We start from the raw sequence: 19,042 nt of genomic DNA, 5'->3' as shown, positions 1-19,042 counted from the left end.
TGAAGTAGTAGATGATTATTTGAAGAGGTTAAAACAATGTGAACGCAGTGGGGTTTGGATGCAAATGAAGACGAAGGGGAGGTGAAGAAGCCGAGGCGAATCGGTTCCCGATGGAGAAGTAAATGGGAGAAGTGGCGTGCAGGTAGTTGATTAGACAGCTAGGTAGACTAAACGAAAAGTCTATGCGGGTAGACTAAGGAGTCGTACCTGTTCGTGTACATGCCCATCCTTCCTGATAGGTGGGACCTATGCAAACAAATAAAAAAATGTTTCGTAGCTTTTTTTTGAGCCGTGAGTGGGAGACACAACATTCTCTGGTTAAGGAATACTCCCTCCGTTTAGGTGAGTATAAGTCACCTTATGAAAAATCAGGTTTTCCCAAAACCTTTAGGCGTGGAGCATTAACTTCCTGCTCGATCCCCTCCCAGCCTCGTTAGCCAGCGTTCTCTTCCTCTGCTGCCGCGTTCTACCTTTCCATTTTTCCTCTTCTCAAAAGTGGAACGATCTGCATGCCGTCCTTGATGCACCAGAACGACCACTGCATGCATCACGGCAGGCCGTTGATTGGGCATGCACAAGAATTTGGTTCTGCTCGCAATATGGATGATACCTGAACGATGAAGTGAAGAGGCATGCTAGCACGGGAGACCTATTTCCGCTATACAATACTGGAGTAGTCATGTTCCTACTACTACTAGTAGTAGTACAACTGTGGTACACTTGATGGTAAAAATACTATTCATCCGGTCCTCACAGTGAAGTGACAACACCCTGCGCCTGACACTAGTCCAGGCGAGGCGGCGTGTTCGGGTTACCAAAGTCAGCCTCACCCTCTGCACTGTGCAGTCTGTCACTACCACTGTACATCACATTGGTGCCTCGCCTCGTCTCCCTCTCCGCTCCCATAGCACCACTCCATCTCCATCTCCTTCTCCGTCTCTGTCTCCGTCTCCATCTCACTGTGCCCTCGTGTACCGTCGCCTCACTCGCCTCCCCCAGTACCACTATTCCCTCGCTAGCCGCTCCAGCACTGACATCCTTCTCCCCCATAAATCAAGCCCCCTTCCAAACTCCACCATGGCCGAACACTAACCGCGCAACATCCATATGAGCCGCGATTGGAGCAATCTCCCCAGTGACATCCTCGACCTCTGCTGTTCGTGTATGGATATGTTGACCGCCCTGCGGCTGGCTGCATGCTCGAGGGACATGCACACGGCCATCGTCGAAGCGAGGCCTAAGCTTTTCAAGACACCCTGCTTGCTGCTATCTGGTCTTGCGAGATCGGCTCACCAAGATACGGAGGCGTGCATGATGCCCCTCGACTTAAATCCGATCTCCATTAGCCGAAACTTCTTTGCAGGTATGTAGTGTGTCGCCGTACATCATTTCCCTCGACATCGATCCGATCACCATCGCCCGAAACTTCTTGGCAGGTATGTACTGGGTCGGCATGAAATCCCACTGGATGGCTGCCTTCAGAGAAGACGGTAAAAAGTTGGTGCTCGTGAACTTCTAGACCTCCCATGAGATTATCCTTCCTCCGCTGGATTATATAGAGTATTACCATCGCGGTCCAACTCATCTAGATTACCACGTTAGTTGGACGGACCTTGTTTTGCAGAAGATTGTAATCTGCCAAGTGCCCACACGACATGCGAATTATGCAGACTTCAAGCTAATTGCCTTGTTCGACCGCAGACTCGCCTATCTTTGCGCCGGTGCCTTTTTTAGCTGGAGAGAACCCAGCTCGCAGTGGATCATTGTCAAAGCTGATACACACTTCTGTGATGCTATTGAACACAATGGCATCATCTACGCGATCGACAAAGCAGATGGCACCACGTATTACTGGGACGACGCGTGTAAGTTGTTTCCATCTCATGTTAATGATGACGCCATGACACTGTTTGAACTTTTTGTGATGATTGGCATATCCCTGTTTGAGCAGAATTTGAGAAGAACTATGGCAATATATTAGAGACGCCGTAAATCAGCTATATTTGGAATGAGTTAATTCATGCGATTTTGACCATGTCATTACAGCCAATTTGTACCCTGAATAATCAAACGGTTAGGAATATATGGATATTATCCTTATTTTACAGTAATCTATATACTACTACTAAATATGAGTGTGTATCAATGGACATGTTAGTTTCCTCATTTTCATGATGTAGAAACATGCACCACACTGTTGGTTTCATCTAACCATACATTAGGGAAGTAAATGTGCATATGGAGAACTCTATATTTGGAAGTAGTGAAATCCTGCAATGCTTACCATGTGTACATACCTATATTTGCCCTTCAGCAATCAATGACTAGAATAATATCCTCACAAAAATTTTGCCCACAGAACACGAGTATATAACAATGCATGGTCTGTTAGTTACCTTGAAGAATTTGTTTGTGAGGACAGAACATGATTACATAACATGCATGACATGGTAGTTTTTTTTCGAACCGGGCTTTTCCCCTTTCCATTACTTTAATAACGGAAATACAGTGTCTCAGGAACTGAAACCAGCAAGACTAGAAAGAAAGAGGAAAAGCGAGTTTGGGGAAACATCAGGAAACCCACTATCTGCGCCTGTCAACAGGAACAACAGATCATGGGGCGAAAACCTGATGTCACCCAAAACCGCGCTAACGAACACCTACGGAAAGTATCACAAGTCTTACAGATAGCACCATCAGACGCCAGGCCACAACCGCCATAACATCAAAGATCCAAAAGAACTACCATAACCCTCCTACCAAGGTCAAAATGGCACCACCCAGGTCACCCAGCCTGGCTCCCAGGATGCATCAACGTCTCTCCTTCTGCAGAACAAACACGCCAGTAGCTTACTCAACAGGGATCAGTAGCGCCTTCTTCCTTAGTTCTCATCGCGCCCATCTTTAGCTGGACCTGGTGGACCGCAAAGCAGCATCATCTGCGAAGTGTTCTCTCTCAGCATCTCCGCTCCTTTCTTCACCATATCTCCCATCTCTGCTTTCTGGAGACCTGCCCAGTTTACCAAAAAAGCACAAGCTATGAAAACAATCTCAAATGGAGAGTTAATCCATTTGAGCTCAAAAGTGGCTCGGTTCCTGGCCAACCAAATAGCCCAACATATAGCAGCCAAGCCAACAGTGTAAACTTTGTCCAACCCAGGTAAGAAACTGTACATCCACGTATAATATTGCCAAATAGAATTGGGACAACAATCAGTTCCAAGCAAGGAACCTACGTTTCTCCACACCACCCTGGAAACAGGGCATAAAAAGAATAAGTGCTCAACTGTTTCTAATTGATTACAGAACGAACACCAAGGGGCCCCTGGCCATAATCTTTTTTTCATATTGTCCCTGGTTAGGATGGCATTCTGCGCCATCTGCCATAAGAAGATTTGAATTTTAAGAGGGAGCTTTGCATTCCAAATCCATTTAAAGTTAGATCCTGCTATATCTTTTTCCAACCAAGTATACATGGATTTAGTGGTATAACTGCCCGAACTTTCCCATTTCCAATAAATCTCATCTGGCCCATCACTAAGTTTAAGATTTAACACCTCATTGTTCATTTCCTCCCATTGTTTCAACATCTCAGGGGACATCCTCCTCCTAAAATAGGAGATCTGGTCCAGACATTTAAATTGGTCAACATTACAATTATATTTAATTCTGTATTTAAAAGGAATTTTACCCTCCAGGCTATCCTGCCAGAGCCTAGCCACATCTCCCCTGTTCAACTTAATACCTCTTCCCATCATATATAGGTCTTTCACTTTCAAAAGCGATTTCCAACAAGGTGAGTCACTGGCTTTGTGTTTTACCATGGCAATCGAAGTTTTCTTAAGGTATTTAGCCTTAACTATATCTTGCCATAGTCCATTATTTTTCTCAAGCTTCCACCACCATTTCACTAAAAGACTAATATTCTGTTTCCTCAAGTCTTTAACACCCAAACCCCCTTTGTTTTTGGATCGACATATACGGCTCCATTTGACCATATGGTATCCTCTCTTTTTCTTATTGTCATGCCAGAAAAACTTCCGCCTGGGTTTGTCCCATTTTTCCAAGGTAGTCTTGTTCAGAAGAAACATAGACATGTAGAAAGTAGGAATGTGAGATAGTACAGAATTCACTTTGATCAGCCTCCCCCCCATGGATAGGATTTCACTAATCCAGTTTTCGCAGTGATCAATGAACTTGTCATCAACAAAGATCCAGTTACTGCATTTCAAGCCAGCGTAACTCACAGGCATGCCTAGGTATTTGATAGGAAAATTACCTATCTGGCAGTTAAACATTTCAGCATAGTTTTGCATAGTAGTATCATCAGCACGAATCGAAAAGATTTCACTTTTCATAAAATTGATTTTTAATCCAGACACGACTTTAAAGAAATATAACAGCAGCTTAATATTGAGAGCGTTTCTAGGATTATCTTCGAAACATAGGATCGTGTCATCCGCATATTGCAAGATAGTCACCCCATCAGGTACCAAATCAGATACTAATCCTTTGAACAGGCCATTTTGCTGAGCCTTTACCACCAGTTTTGTTAAGCAGTCAGCGGCTAAGTTAAAGAGAAAAGGTGAGAAGGGGTCACCCTGGCGCACCCCTTTCGAGCTTTGACAATATGGTCCAATTTCGTCATTCAATTTCACACTTACTGTACCTCCTACCAGGATCTTCCTAACCCATTCAATCCATTGTGGATGGGACTCCCTCATCTTATGACAGTTTAACAAGAAATCCCAGTTAACTTTGTCATAGGGTTTTTCGAAGTCTAGTTTCAACACTATCCCTGACCTTTTCTTACTGTAAGTATGATGAAGAATCTCATGTAAAGACATGATTCCATCCATTATGTCTTTTTTTTTATAAAAGCATTTTGATGCCTACTAAATAGGATATCCACAAAAGGCTCCAGTCTAATCGTAAGCACCTTAGTGATGAGTTTATAAATGCATCTCAGCAAGCATATGGGTCGAAACTGCTGAATTTTATTCGCTCCTACCACTTTGGGTAGTAAAGTAATTATCCCATAGTTCAAACGTTGTACATCTAGTTTGTTGTCATGAAACCACTCAAACAAGAGTAGCACTTCATTTTTTACTATGTCCCAGCAATGTTGAAAGAATTCAATGGGCATATTGTCTGGACCTGGTGCTTTATTTTTCTTCATAGAGAAAAGAGCATTTTTTATTTCTGTTTCAGAGAAAGGTCTAGTAAGAATAAAGTTGTAAATATTTGACAGTTTTTCATTTGGTTCCCACATATTTTCCTTAAGTTTGCATAGATTTCCAGCTGCAGGCCCAAAAAGTTCTTTATAAAACTCAGTTGCATGTTTCAGCAAGTTTCTAGTTCCCTCAATTATCTCATCTCCACAGCTAAGTGAGAAAATAGTATTTCTCCTTCTTCTCCCATTTACAATTCTATGAAAGTATTCAGTATTTCTATCCCCTTTCAACAACCAATTTTCATGAGATTTTTGCATCCATGCAATCTCTTCTTCCACCAGTAGATCATAAAGTTCTGCTAAAATATCCACTTTCTTGCGGTATAATTCGGGAGAAAGCACATCAGTTTCTTCTAATTTTTCTAGATGTTCAAGTTCCTCTCTAAGGTCTGTCCTTCTCTTTCTAGATTTCCCAAACAAGTTGGATCCCCACCCTTTGAAGAATTTTTTGAATCTCTTCATTTTGATGTTTAACACATCAATGGGATCAACTGCATTTACAGGTTTCATCCATACCTTAGCAACTAAGGGAATAAACTCAGGGTTTCTGAGCCAATTAAGATCAAATCTGAATTCTCTTTTATGACTTGTGTTAGGAGTGCAGTCTTCTGTATTCAGGATCAAAGGACTATGATCTGAAATCTCTTTGGTCAGTTTCCTGACAAAAGTCAAAGGGAATTACCTTTCCCAATAACTGGACATAAGTATACGGTCCAACTTTTCAAGGGTAGGGTTCTGTTGATTATTAGACCAAGTGTATATACCTCCATTCATGTCAATTTCCATGAGACAGAATGTGTTAATGATGGAATTAAAGAGATCAGTAGCATGACTCATCCTGGTCTTCTTATTTTTTCCTTAGCATACCTAAGGATATTAAAGTCCCCCCCCCTACAATGTAAGGGAAAGTTATATTGCCACACATGTCAGATAACACATGACATGGTAGTTTCCTGTGAAGAATCGATTGTGAGATAACATGAGTACAACCATGCATGGCACTTCTATATTTTCGAACCCAGTATACATTTCCCTGTATTTTCCTCCCAGTTCCAACAGCGACATATCAATGCTGTTTCTTGCATTATCCTACTCATACTTTGAACAATGCTGATCTTACATTAACAATGCCTGTCCTTTTTGATATGATGCAGTGTCCCTACAGTTACTGCCCTTTGTAATTACACCACCTTTGCCAAAAACAGGGAAGCACAACTGGTTCCTTGCAGTGTCCCGGCAAAAGACTGATGATCATTCGGACACATGAGCCGGAAAAGTTATATTGCAAAAACCCCACTGTATACAAGCACCGTGTAATAAGTGAGTATCCGGACAGTGGCTGTTACGTCTATGAGCAGGATACCAGCTTGTTGGGGCCTTTAGGATTTTTTAGTTGGAGGCGGGTAAACAGCCTTGGTTCACACTCTCTGTTCCTCGGACTCAATTATCCGATTAACCAGGAGATCACCGTAGGCAAGGACCTTGATGGCAGAGAGGCTCTGTTTGCTATGGAAAACTGTGTCTACACGGCGAGCCCTAGGAGTTCGGGAGCATACTCCCCTGATTGTCAACGATACAGCCTGCATCCAAAAGAAGGTGAGAATGACAAAGGCATTCGTATTAACTTTGATCCTTGGATGTCTCAATTACGACAGGTAGTGATGTGGTTCAAGCCTTCAGGTTGATAGGTAATTGGGCTGTTGCATCGAAAGGGTGGAGTACTGCTGTCTCCGGATCACTGGTCGCTGAAGCGGGGCTGCAAATTATGATGTGTTGGATCATCTCTTCGAATGACTTTGTTGTCTTTGCTGCTGGTTCTGGATGGGTAGTTCTTTCTTTTGTTATGCATATTCCTTGTCATTTGGTCATCCTCGTCTATGTCACTCTTTCTATGTAATAGTTGCTTCTGTTTAGAATGTCATTCTCGTCTGGATCACGAGAGTCTGAGCGCTACAGATGGGTACGTTTTGGTGGTGTAGCAAGACTTCTTATGAACTATCATGTCTTGCTGTTTATGTCAGTAGTAGTCACTAGTCAGTGTTTGAATGTTGTATATATCATTGTTTTGAACTGTTTATTGTCTCGAACTACTGGTGGGCTAAATGAGGGCATCACCATTCTCCAGTGTTCAGAGTATATCTCCTTTTTTCAAGTTATATAATTTGAGCTCACTGTCTTTTCGATGATGTACACTTGTTTGGGCCAGTGAGGTGTCGTTGAATATGGGCCGAGTAGTAATGCAATGCCCAAACAGGTCAATTATGACTCTCGGGCTGGGCTCTCAAAAGATCCTGAAAAAAGGCCGGGCTCTCCAAAAAAGAAAGAATAAGGACTCTTAGGCCGACATGTGGGCTCCACCGGTGTTTTCGTGCGCTTGCGCGCCGAGAGCATATTGGCGCATGCTCGAAATTCATGCTACCTTTTCATCCCCAATCTCCCGCCCCTCCCCCACCTCTGGAATCTCGATTCCTACTCTAGTTCCCCCAAATCCCCCTCCTGTACTCCCTGTACTCAAGCGCACTATCATGTCGCCGGTCAACGTGGATCTCTGAGCCAGAGATCCTGAGGTCCGTCCTGCCCCGGTCGCTGCATGCTGTCGCTCAACAGTGGCATGGTGGCGCTTGACGACCAGTTTGCCGGCAAAGTGCTGATGGTAACCTTCAACAGCGACTGACCTCCCGTCTCGCCGGACGACCTTGTCAAAGCTCTTGGCATTGGCACGGCATCCAAATAAGTGACTTGCTCATCGAAGTCTGTTTGCCACCGGCTGATTTCTTCGTCAGGTTCCGAACAACTTTTGACTGCAGTCGTGTGTTCAAATCTTCCCGGTGTTTGTTCTGTAATGGAGCGCTGGTGAGCTTTGATTGGTGGCACCCAGGATGGGGCTCGGTGCCCTCTGAGCTTCAGTTTTTAACAAATCTTACCTTCCACGGCATGCCTCGACGTGCTTGGAACAACGAGTCCACGAACGAGCTTATCAACGACCTTGGAGGTGAGCTTGTAAGTATGTTTGTTCCTCCGGACAGCTGGGCTCTGACGGTTATGGCATGGATGAAGAAGCCGTCCACCATACCGAAGGTGATTGGTGTTGAGATACCGGTGCAGGAACCGGGGTTGTACTATTCATCGCTACCAAGGCCGCCGCGGACCACGTTAGGGATGTACCTGTATCGAGTGTTCGTGCATGTCGAAGAAGTGGTCAATCCATCAATCGAAGTCCTGCCTCCCCCGCTGGTGCCAGGGTCCATCAACGATGTCCATTACAGGAGTCAACGTCAGACTTTCCTCGTGTTGCTCGGAACGATGGATGGCACAGGGCCTACTCCATCGCGCGGCGGAGGCCACTGCTTCTTTGGGAGAAGAGGCATGGTTGGCTGCCTGGATGTGCTCTAATTTGAGGTAACAACTGAATCTTGTCAGATAGTACTAGTTAAATCTGAGCTATGGGTCTGAAGCACTGATATGCCAGTACATTTGATTGTGACCTGTTCTAATTTTGTACCTAAACTCTTTTTAGAAAGGGTTGTACGTCAACTTAATGTGCTAGCAGAACTTATTGTGTTGTTTGTTTGTTTTCTTTGCACAACATTCAAGACGACTTCGTTGGTTTCAACATAGCCCTTCCCGTAGCGATCCACTGCTTCCATCCTGATTGTGTCGCCTGCGTGAAATTTTTGTATGCAAGTTTAGTGTGCTATGATGTTCTATATGATTGTGTCAACTATATAAGTTTTTACTGAGCATCAACAATTGATATGGCTGAAAGATGTATTTACGAGCATTGACCGATGGGTCTCTCTCTCTCTCTATCTCTCTCTCTCTCACACACACACACGCACACACACGCGCACACGCACAAGTGGGACCCGTTGAATTATTTATTTGCTCGTGACAGCTTTTAGTTAGGTTCCACTGTAATCTAACTTTTTTCTTAAGTTATTAATTGAGCTCAGTGACTTCAAAAAGTTGTACAGAAGCCTTTTTTGGGCCTTTCCGGCGTCCCTGAATGTGGGCTGAGTAACCATGTTAGGTTGTACTGTACTACACAGGCCTTTTTCTTCAACATCAACAATGCAACTGGGCCGACAGTTGTACACAATATCCGGGCCAACTTGTTATCCGCCCCGCTGGGGCTGCAAAGTTTCCTAGGAGGTATGCATTAGGCTTAACAAGAAAATGGACTTTAAGAAATAATAAATGGGATGTAATTATAATAACTGGGCAATTACTATGCACCAAACACGTAATTAGTTTGAAAAATATATTATTTTTGGAATTTAGAAATTTTAATTTCATTACTTGTTGCGCGCGCAATATTTCGTTGGATTTTAATGTGATACAACTTTATTTTGAAATTATATTTAACCTGACTAGAAATTTCAGATCCCATCAAAATGTGGGAATTTTTTTTGAATTTTGTTTTGAGCGGTTGTTTGAAATTATTAATCGTTGTCCTACCTAGAAGTTGGGCTGTACTTTTAACAAACCCGTAAATGGGCTGTAGTAAATTCCATTAGAATTGAAAAATGGAATGTACATTCTTACAAATCGCAAATGGGCTGTATGTTCTCTGCCAAATCCGAGCTGTGGGCCTACTAAGTTGATGTGTACCAAGGGCTTTGTCAACTTAGTCAATATAAACGATTCTAGCTGCAGTGATCGTACGATGTCCATCCAACGGCCGTAGTGCTTCTTTAACCTCTGGTCTTCTTGCTCCAGCAGCCCAAAGCAGCGCCGGTTGTGTCGCGTGCTCCTGCCTCCCATGGCCGGCTGTGAAGCCGCGGAGGCCTCACCGCCCCGTACTACTCCCACCGCTGGCCAGTCCATCCCTATACTCACCCACACCCCCTATTATTCTGCAGCGATGGCAGCCGAACCAGTGAACCCTCATACTCCTCTCCGCGCGGGCTACCACCGCTGCGTGTTCCCCGGCTCCGCGTCGTCCCCTTCCTAGGCCTCGCCGTCGTCCAGACCACCGCCCTGGTGCTCTCGGCGCGGCGGGGTCAACATGGTCAACGAGCAACTTCCATCGAAAGAGTACTATACGTGGAGAGGCTGACAGCTGGGTCCAGGCGGCCGCAAGGAAGTGCCTCCTTATTATGCGGAAAATAATTATTCCTCCACCTGACAGCAGGGACCCACCAGACGGGTCACCAGTATTTTGCGGAAAAATTGTTTCCCCCTGACTGCTGGGACCCACAGGACAGACCATCGTATTTCGCGAAAAAAAACGTTCCCCCCCGCTGTCAGCTCAGACCCACCGGAAGTGCCTCCTTATTACGCACAAAAAAATGAATACCCCCTGCTAGCTGGGACCAACCTTGGTGGGAGGCTGACTTGTGGGCCTACTAAGTTGACTGGGACGGAGGCCTTTGTCAACTTTAGTCAATATATGAACGATTCTAGCTCCAGTGACCGTACAATGTCCATCCAGCGGCCGTAGTGCTTCTTCAACCTCTGGTCTTCTTGCTCCAGCCGCCCAAAGCAGCGCCGGTCGTGCCGCCTGCTCCTGCCGCCCGTGGACAGTTGTGATGCCGCGGAGGCCTCACCGCCCCCTACTACTCCCACCGCTGGCCAGGCCATCCCTCTACGCACCCACACCCCCTGTTATTCTACGGCGATGGCAGCCTCACACCGCAGCCGAACGAGTGAACCCTCATACTCCTCTATGCGTGGGCATCCACTGCTGCGTCTTCCCTGGCTCCACGTCGTCCCCTTCCTAGGCCTCGCCGTCGTCCACCGCCCTGGTGCTCTCGGTGCGGCGTGGTCAACGTGGTCAAGGAATGGCTTCCATCGGACGTGGACTGTACGTGGAGAGACTGATAGCTGGGTCCATGACTGCAGCAAGGAAGTGCCTCCTTATTACGCGCAAAATAATTATTCCTCCACCTGGCAGCGGGGACCCACCGGACGGGACATCGTATTTAGCGAAAAAAATGTTTCCCCCTGTGTGCTGGGACCCACCAATTACATCTTCGCACGCAAGGAAGTGCGTCCGAAAAAAAACGGTTTGCCCCCTGACTGCTGGGACCCACCAGCTACATCGTCGCACGCAAGGAAGTGCGTCCGGGCAAAAAAAATGATTCGCCCCCCTGACTGCTAGGACCCACCAGCTACATCTTCGCACGCAAGGAAGTGCCTGACAGTCGGGACCCACCTGGTCGAAGCGTACATAGCGTTGTCATTCTGGTTGCGAACGTGTACGTACATACTGGTCGATGTAGAGGCGCGCACGTGTCGTAGATGTAGAGGCGCGCACGTGTCATAGTAGAGGCGCGCACGTAGCATGTACACGAACGTACATCAGCGAGGGTGCAAGAAAGAAAATACGGCCACGTACGTACATACGGGCAGGGTCTCTAACGCCTATCGCGCATACGTACATGGCTGGGTCGGAACGGAGAAACAACATCATCGTCATGTTCATGGGGAGCCAACCGGCTGGGTCGGAATGGAATGCATGGTCATGTTCATCGGGAGGGCTTGGACGGAACAAGCGATGGAAATGAGGCCTGGCGTACCGCACAATTGAGGAAACGGCCTTGTGTTCGACCGGCCACGTTCGAAACGGGGTCCTGTTGATCGGGAGGGGCCTGACGTACCACAAAACGGAGGAAACGGACCTCCTACGGTCGAAACGGGGGTCCTGTTGATTGAGAGGGGTGTGGCGTACCGCAAAACGGACGAAACGTACTTGTGTTGGAGCGCTACGGTCGAAACGGGGGCCTGTTCATCAGGAGGTGTGTGGTGTTCCACAAAACGGATGAAACAGACTTGTGTTGGAGCGCTACGGTCAAAATAGGGGGGGAGGGGTGTGGCGTACTGCAAAATGGGACTCCACGGGATACTGTTCATCTCCACCGTCGACCTCCTCCAGCCTCCACAGGCTACCATCGACCTCCTCCAGCCTCCACGGGCTCCTGTTCATCCAGCCTCCACCACGCGCTACTCCACCGGCTACTGTTCAACCACCCCTCCACCGTCTACTGTTCATCCAGCCCTCCACACCACGGGGTCCTGTTCAACCACCCCTCCACGGCCACCCCTCCACCGTCTACTGTTCATCCAGCCCTCCACACCATGGGTTCCTGTTCATCTAGAGGCAACGCCATCGCTCACGGTTCATCCACCCCCCCGTCCCAACAATGCTCACTGTTCATCCCAGAGGCAGTATCGATCGGCTTCAGTTAGCAGCAGTAGCGAAGGAATCGCTCCATCGGGTTCAGTTAATAGCCATCGATCGATCGCTCGGGTTCAGTAACGCGTAGCCTGCAGTGCAATCGCTCGGGTTCAGTAACACGTAGCCTGCAGTGCAATCGCTCGGGTTCAGTTAGAGCCCAACGCCTCGCTCGGCTTCAGTTAGAGGCAACGCCTCGCACACACGCGTGTACGTATGAGAGAAACGCGCATCGCTCCGCCCCCGACCTTCCACCGTAACCGGCAACTCCCCGAAAGTTTCCTCCCCCTCGCTTCTACCACGGTTTTTCCGTCATGGAGGGCCCAAAGAATGTCATGCAGCTGCGTCTCCGGCCCGCCCAGGACGAAAATCCCATTTTCTGTCATGATTTTTTGTCATAGAAGTAGGAGCCCACCACATCTATGATGATACCGGGTTTTGTCACAATTATCGTCATAGAAGTGTCATATGTATGACAATTTTTTTTCGTTCGGCCCAAAATGTCACGGATGTGTCTTTTTTTTGTAGTGAAGGTGTCAATCCAGTAGGAGGATCCACCCAAACTATGTAAGTAGTACCTTCACTCCAACAAATAACAAAAACTTGCAACCCAACCCGTAAGAGGGGTTGCCAATCCCTCCTCAGTAATGAGATAGATTTAAGGATGGTAATGGGTAGGGTATGGGGTGGGTAGAGCAATACGATACCCATACCTGTGTAGTCAATGGGTACAAAATTCTACCTATACCCATGCCCATGGGTACGAAACTTTACCCATACCCATACCCAAGGTTGTCAGAATCGTGATCCTGTATCGGATCGGAGCTCTGATGGTAGAATCGCAAATCATAGAATCTTCACTATCAGGATCGTAGGAACGTAGATTCTATGAACCAAAATCGTAGAATCAAAGGGGTTAATTTGGATCGTAAAGTCGTAGAATCGTACAATAGAATCGCGATTCTGACAACCTTGCCCATACCCGACGGGTACCCATGCCCATTGGGTACCCAACGGGTTGGTCAACCAATACACAAGTTATTCACAATTTTACATTTATTGATAGCACATTGACAAAAAAATTATCTCAGCTCAATAATAGATAGATGAGTATATGAGAATTATCTCAACTCAAATTGACAATGGGTGAAATTTAACATAGGTTCACAAGCTCATGACACACTTCACCAAATAACATTGGATAAGTAACAAATAAAAATATCACATCTCAAAAAAATCCGAGGCACCGCTCAACCAACACAAACGATAGCTAGCACAAACAGGCATCTACAACAAATAGCAGACACGACACAAGCCACCAGCTAGCGCAAATAGCAGCCATTAGCTCCAAGTTCCAACCCAACACAAACAGTAGCAATATCTTCACTCTTGGGTGATGATTGAAGTAGACTCATCCTTCACATGAACAAGCTGACATGACACATGATTAAATTATTCGGCTATAATCCCAAAATTTAATATCAAAGCATTTAAGTAATTTACCATCTCTTCTTCTTCATCCCCAAGAACACTCTGAAATGTAGCAAAGAGTGTAGAATTCCAACCACCTGACGAAATAACCAACATTAGTATGTAAATGGCAAGTTATTTACAAAAAAAAAGTGCAAGTGAAAAAACATATTACTTAATAGGTCTGCATGAGACCAAGCTTGCATGCACATGAGATCTTCATTCACATTAGGAGTAAGTCTATCATGATGTGCACTGAGTACTCTACCACTAGTGCTAAACGGACATTCGGAAGCCACCGATGTTATGGGAATAGGCACTATATCACGAGCAAGTTTTTGCAAGATAGGAAACCTCGAGCCGCTAACCTTCTAGCAATTGATGATATCCAATTCTTGTGTTCTAGGTAGATGAGCTTCTTCCAAATATAAGTCCAATTCTATATGGATTGAAGAAGAAGGGACAGTGAGGTGACTAGATAAATACAAATCATAGATTTTCATGGCTTCATCTTCTTCTACAAGTGGCTCAACAACAAAAGCATCCCGTGCATCCTCACCTCCAAATTCATCTTTATATTGCTTCACCAATTGAATCAATAACTTCTTCACCATTTCTATTTCTATGGTTGCATGCTCTCTTCCATAGAGGGGACCATAAAGAGCATTGAGGATATGAAGTTTATACCTTGGATCAAGAACTGTTGCAACGAACATAAAACCATGCATATATTTCCAATACTTCTCAAACTTATCCTTCATTTCCTCAGAAATTTTTTATACAAGCTCAGTGTCACTCTTACCCCATTTCCTTATGGCTAAGCGAATGGTAATCACTTTAGGGAAAAAAAGATTTGTTGTGACATACTTCGTGCCCGAGAATGACTCGGTGATATCAAAGAAGAGCTTCAGCCTATCACATATTTATTTTGCAAACTTCCAATCATCTTTGGTTGGGCAACACTTAAACTTCTTTTCACATGGCTTTAATTTTTCAAATATCTCTATGTATTGTACTACAATGCTAATCATCATATAAGTTGAATTCCATCTAGTCTTACAATCAAGAGTTAACCTTTTGTTTTACTCTATGTTTAAAGTTTTTGCCATCTTTCCAAACTTCTCATGCCTTTTAGGTGTGGCTGACCAAAATGCAACACTGTCACGCAACCTCTCTATACATTTCTCTAAGACACTCATTCCATCTTTTACAATCAAGTTTAACATGTGAGCGGCATAACACATATGCAGTAATTGACCATCTAACATGAGAGCTTGTATCCAACTTATCTGGCAATATACCCATAGCCTTGTCATTTGATGTGCAGTTGTCCAAGACGGTAGAGATCTTCCTGTCAAGGTGCCACTCAACAAGACACTCATACAAGGCTTCACATATAACCTCAGCTGAATGTGGACATGTCACATAAGCAGAACCTATTTAACATAATAAAAATAAAAAAAGTCATGATTATTGCATAAGCATAGTATGGTAATTGCTAATATTTACTATTGTGCTATGTACAGATTTATACCTTAGAAGAAAGATCTTTAGGTTCCAAGAATGATCTATATAGTGTGTGGTAACAACCATGTAACTTCTCTTTTGATATCCTGTTGTCCACAAATCTATAGTGATAGCCACTCGGTGTTTGAATGTTGCAAAAAAAATCACCATCTTCTCCTTTTGAGAAGAATGCATAGCCACAATATAATTCTTAATAGTATTTATGCACACCATATCTTAAACATCGACTACAAAGAAGAACAAAATCTACGAAAACCACTATGAGCCACAATAGATAGAGGATACTCATGTTCACATATCATCAATGCAAGATCTCCCCTAGAATTTTCTTGGTCAAAAATGACCTTTTGCATATTCAATTGTCCCTAGGCAATTTATAACTAGACCGGTAATCATTATTGCAAATACACAAAATAAAATAAATAAAGAAAAAGTGTAGCAAGGTATTTTTTGGATTTTTAGATTAACAGATCTGAAAATAATATGATAGGTGATAACCCACAAGTATAGGGGATCAATTGTAGCCTTTCTCGATAAGTAGGAGTGTCGAACCCAATGAGGAGTTAAAGGTAGAACAAATATTGCCTCAAGTTCTATGGACCACCGATATAACTCTACACACACTTAACATTCGCTTTACCTAGAACAAGTATGAAACTAGAAGTACTTTGTAGGTATAAAGGGATAGGTTTGCAAGATAATAAAGAACACGTAAACAAAATCTAGGGGCTGCTTAGATAAAGAAACAATTAAGTTAGTTTTAGTAGCGAGCTTTTTGTCACAAGGAAGTTATTTATCCCTAGGCAATCGATAACTAGACCGGTAATCATTATTGCAATTTTATATGAGGGAGAGGCATAAGCTAACATACTTTCTCTACTTGGATCATAGGCACTTATGATTGGAACTCTATCAAGCATCCGCAACTACTAAAGACCATTAAGGTAAAACCCAACCATATCATTAAAGTATCAAGTCCTCTTTACTCCCATACGCAACAACCCACTTACTCGGGTATGTGCTTTCGTCACTCACGCCACCCACCATAAGCGAATCATGAATGTATTGCAACATGCTACAACGGGGATCCATGCTTGCGCAACATGGAGAGCGCCATAGGACAACACCAATAATAAAACATACAACTCAAACCAATCATGATCATCAATTAACCCATAGGACAAAACGGATCTACTCAAACATCATAGGATAGCCATACATCATTGGGAAATAATATATAGTGTTGAGCACCAAGTTGAAGTAGATATTACAATGGGGAGAAGAGGTGTTACACTGCTGCATAGAGGGGGAGAGAGTTGGTGATGACAACGGCGAAGTTGTTGCTGTAGATCGCCGTCACGATGATGGCCCCAATGGTGTTCCGACGCCACCGGTAGAGAGGGGGGAGAGCCCCCTACTTCTTCTTCTTCCCTAGCCTCCCCTCTAGATGGGAGGAGGGTTTCTCCTCTGGTCTATGGCCTCCATGGCGGCGGAGGGTGGGATCCCCTCCGAGATTGGATCTCTCTCTCTCTCTCTCTCTCTCTCTCTCTCTGTGTGTGTGTGTGTGTGTGTGTGTGTGTGTGTGTGTGTGTGTGTGTGTTTCCTTCTGTTTCTATGTTCCCTGTTTCTGGCCTTCCATCGTTTCTTAAATTCTCGGAGATCCATAACTCCGATTGGGCTGAAATTTTAACACAATTTTTATCCAGATCTTAGCTTTCTTGCGGCCGAATAAGGTCACCAACTGCCTTACAGGGGCCCCACAAACTTTCCAGACGCGCCTTGGGTAGGGGGGCCTGAGGGAGTCCTTAACTAAGGGGTCCTCGGGCTGCCGGCCTATCTCTCATGGGCCGGACAGTTGGGCTGCACTATATCTGGACCGAAGACCTTTTGTGCCTTGGTGTGTACCCCAAGTCAAGATGGAATATTCAACGTTCCTGTTCCTTTGATGTAATCGACTATGTGTAAACCCTAGGACCCCTGATGTCTATATAAACCAACGGGGTTAGTTCGTGGAGCAAAGGAGAACATCTACAATCCTATTAGCCTAGGATTTAGTTCATCTGATATCGTGGTAGATCGACACTGTAATCCTCATATACACAAGCAATATAATCAAGCAGGGCGTAGGGTTTTACCTCTTAGAGAGGGCCAGAACCTGGGTAAATACTGTGTCCCGCGTCCCTTGTTCCCCATCGATCCAAGGTCCACAGTTCAGGACCCCCTACCCGAGATCCGCTGTTTTTGACACCAACATTGGTGCTTTAATTGAGAGTTCCGCTGTTGAATCGCCGGAAGGATCGATGGCCACTCACGCCAGGGATATCTCAGCCCCTGGCCGGGCTCTCGCGCCCGGCAGCACCAAACTGCACACCGATCCGTCCAGCCTCCTAGGCCGGGATGGAAGCTTCACTGATAATCCCCAAGTGCAGGGAATCATCATAGAATTTTCCAAAGGTGGAAGTGATAAGTATGGAGTGTCAAACCCACAAGGAGCTAAAGGTAAGATCAATATTTTCTCAAGTCCTGTCTGCCACTTGTACGAATCTATGTACACCGAACATTTGCTTCCAACTTGATACGAGAAATAAAACTACGTTGTGGGTATGAAGAGGATAACTTTGCATGATATCGGAGAGCTAAAATATAAAAGTAGGTGCTATTATCATAAAGTTAGAATATATTACTAAATGTTATAAATAGCGAGTGTGGAATAATGATGGATCGGTGTGTGGAATTATCCTAGGCAATTGTTAACAAGACCGGTAGTCGTCATTGCAATTTCATATGAGGGAGAGGCATAAGCTAACATACTTTCTCTTCTTGGATCATATGCACTTATGATTGGAACTCTAGCAAGCATCCGCAACTACTAAAGATCATTAAGGTAAAACCCAACCATAGCATTAAAGCATCAAGTCCCCTTTATCTCATACACCACAACCCCCTTACTCGGGTTTATGCTTCTATCACTCAAGCAACCCACTATAAGCGAATCATGAATGTATTGCAACACCCTACATCAGGAATCCCTCATGCTTGCGCGACACAGAGGGCACAATAGGACAACACCAAAATAAAACATACAACTTGTACCAATCTAGATCATCAATCATTCCAAAGACAAAAGATATCTACTCAAAACATCATAGGATGGCAACACATCATTGGATCATAATATGTGGCATAAAGCACCATGTTCAAGTAGGGATTACAGTGGGGTGCGGGAGAGTGGACCGCGTAAAAGAGATGAGGATGGTGCTGAAGATGGTGATGTTGGTGAAGACGATCACCACAGCGATGATTCCCCTCCCGATGGCACTCCGGCGCCACCGAGAGAGAGGAGGAGATGTCCTTCTCCTTTTGCTTCCTCCTCCATGGCCTTCCCCTGGATGGGGAGATGTTCTCCCTCTGGTCCTTGGACTTCATGGCGATGATGGCCCCTCCGAGATCCTCCTCCATGGCCTCCGGTGATGATAGCCCCCTCCGGCAGGGTGCCAGAGAGGGCCTAGATTGATTTCTTGTGGGTACAGAGTCTTGCGGTGGTGGAACTTCTGATCTAGGTTATTTTCTGGAGGTTTATCTATTTATAGGAATTTTTGGCGTCGGTCTCATGTCAGGGGGGGTCTCTGAATCGT

This window comes from Triticum dicoccoides, chromosome 1B (assembly GCF_002162155.2).
Source record: "Triticum dicoccoides isolate Atlit2015 ecotype Zavitan chromosome 1B, WEW_v2.0, whole genome shotgun sequence".
In the NCBI taxonomy this organism is placed as follows: domain Eukaryota; kingdom Viridiplantae; phylum Streptophyta; class Magnoliopsida; order Poales; family Poaceae; genus Triticum; species Triticum dicoccoides.
Note: the sequence above shows the minus strand (reverse complement) of the source record.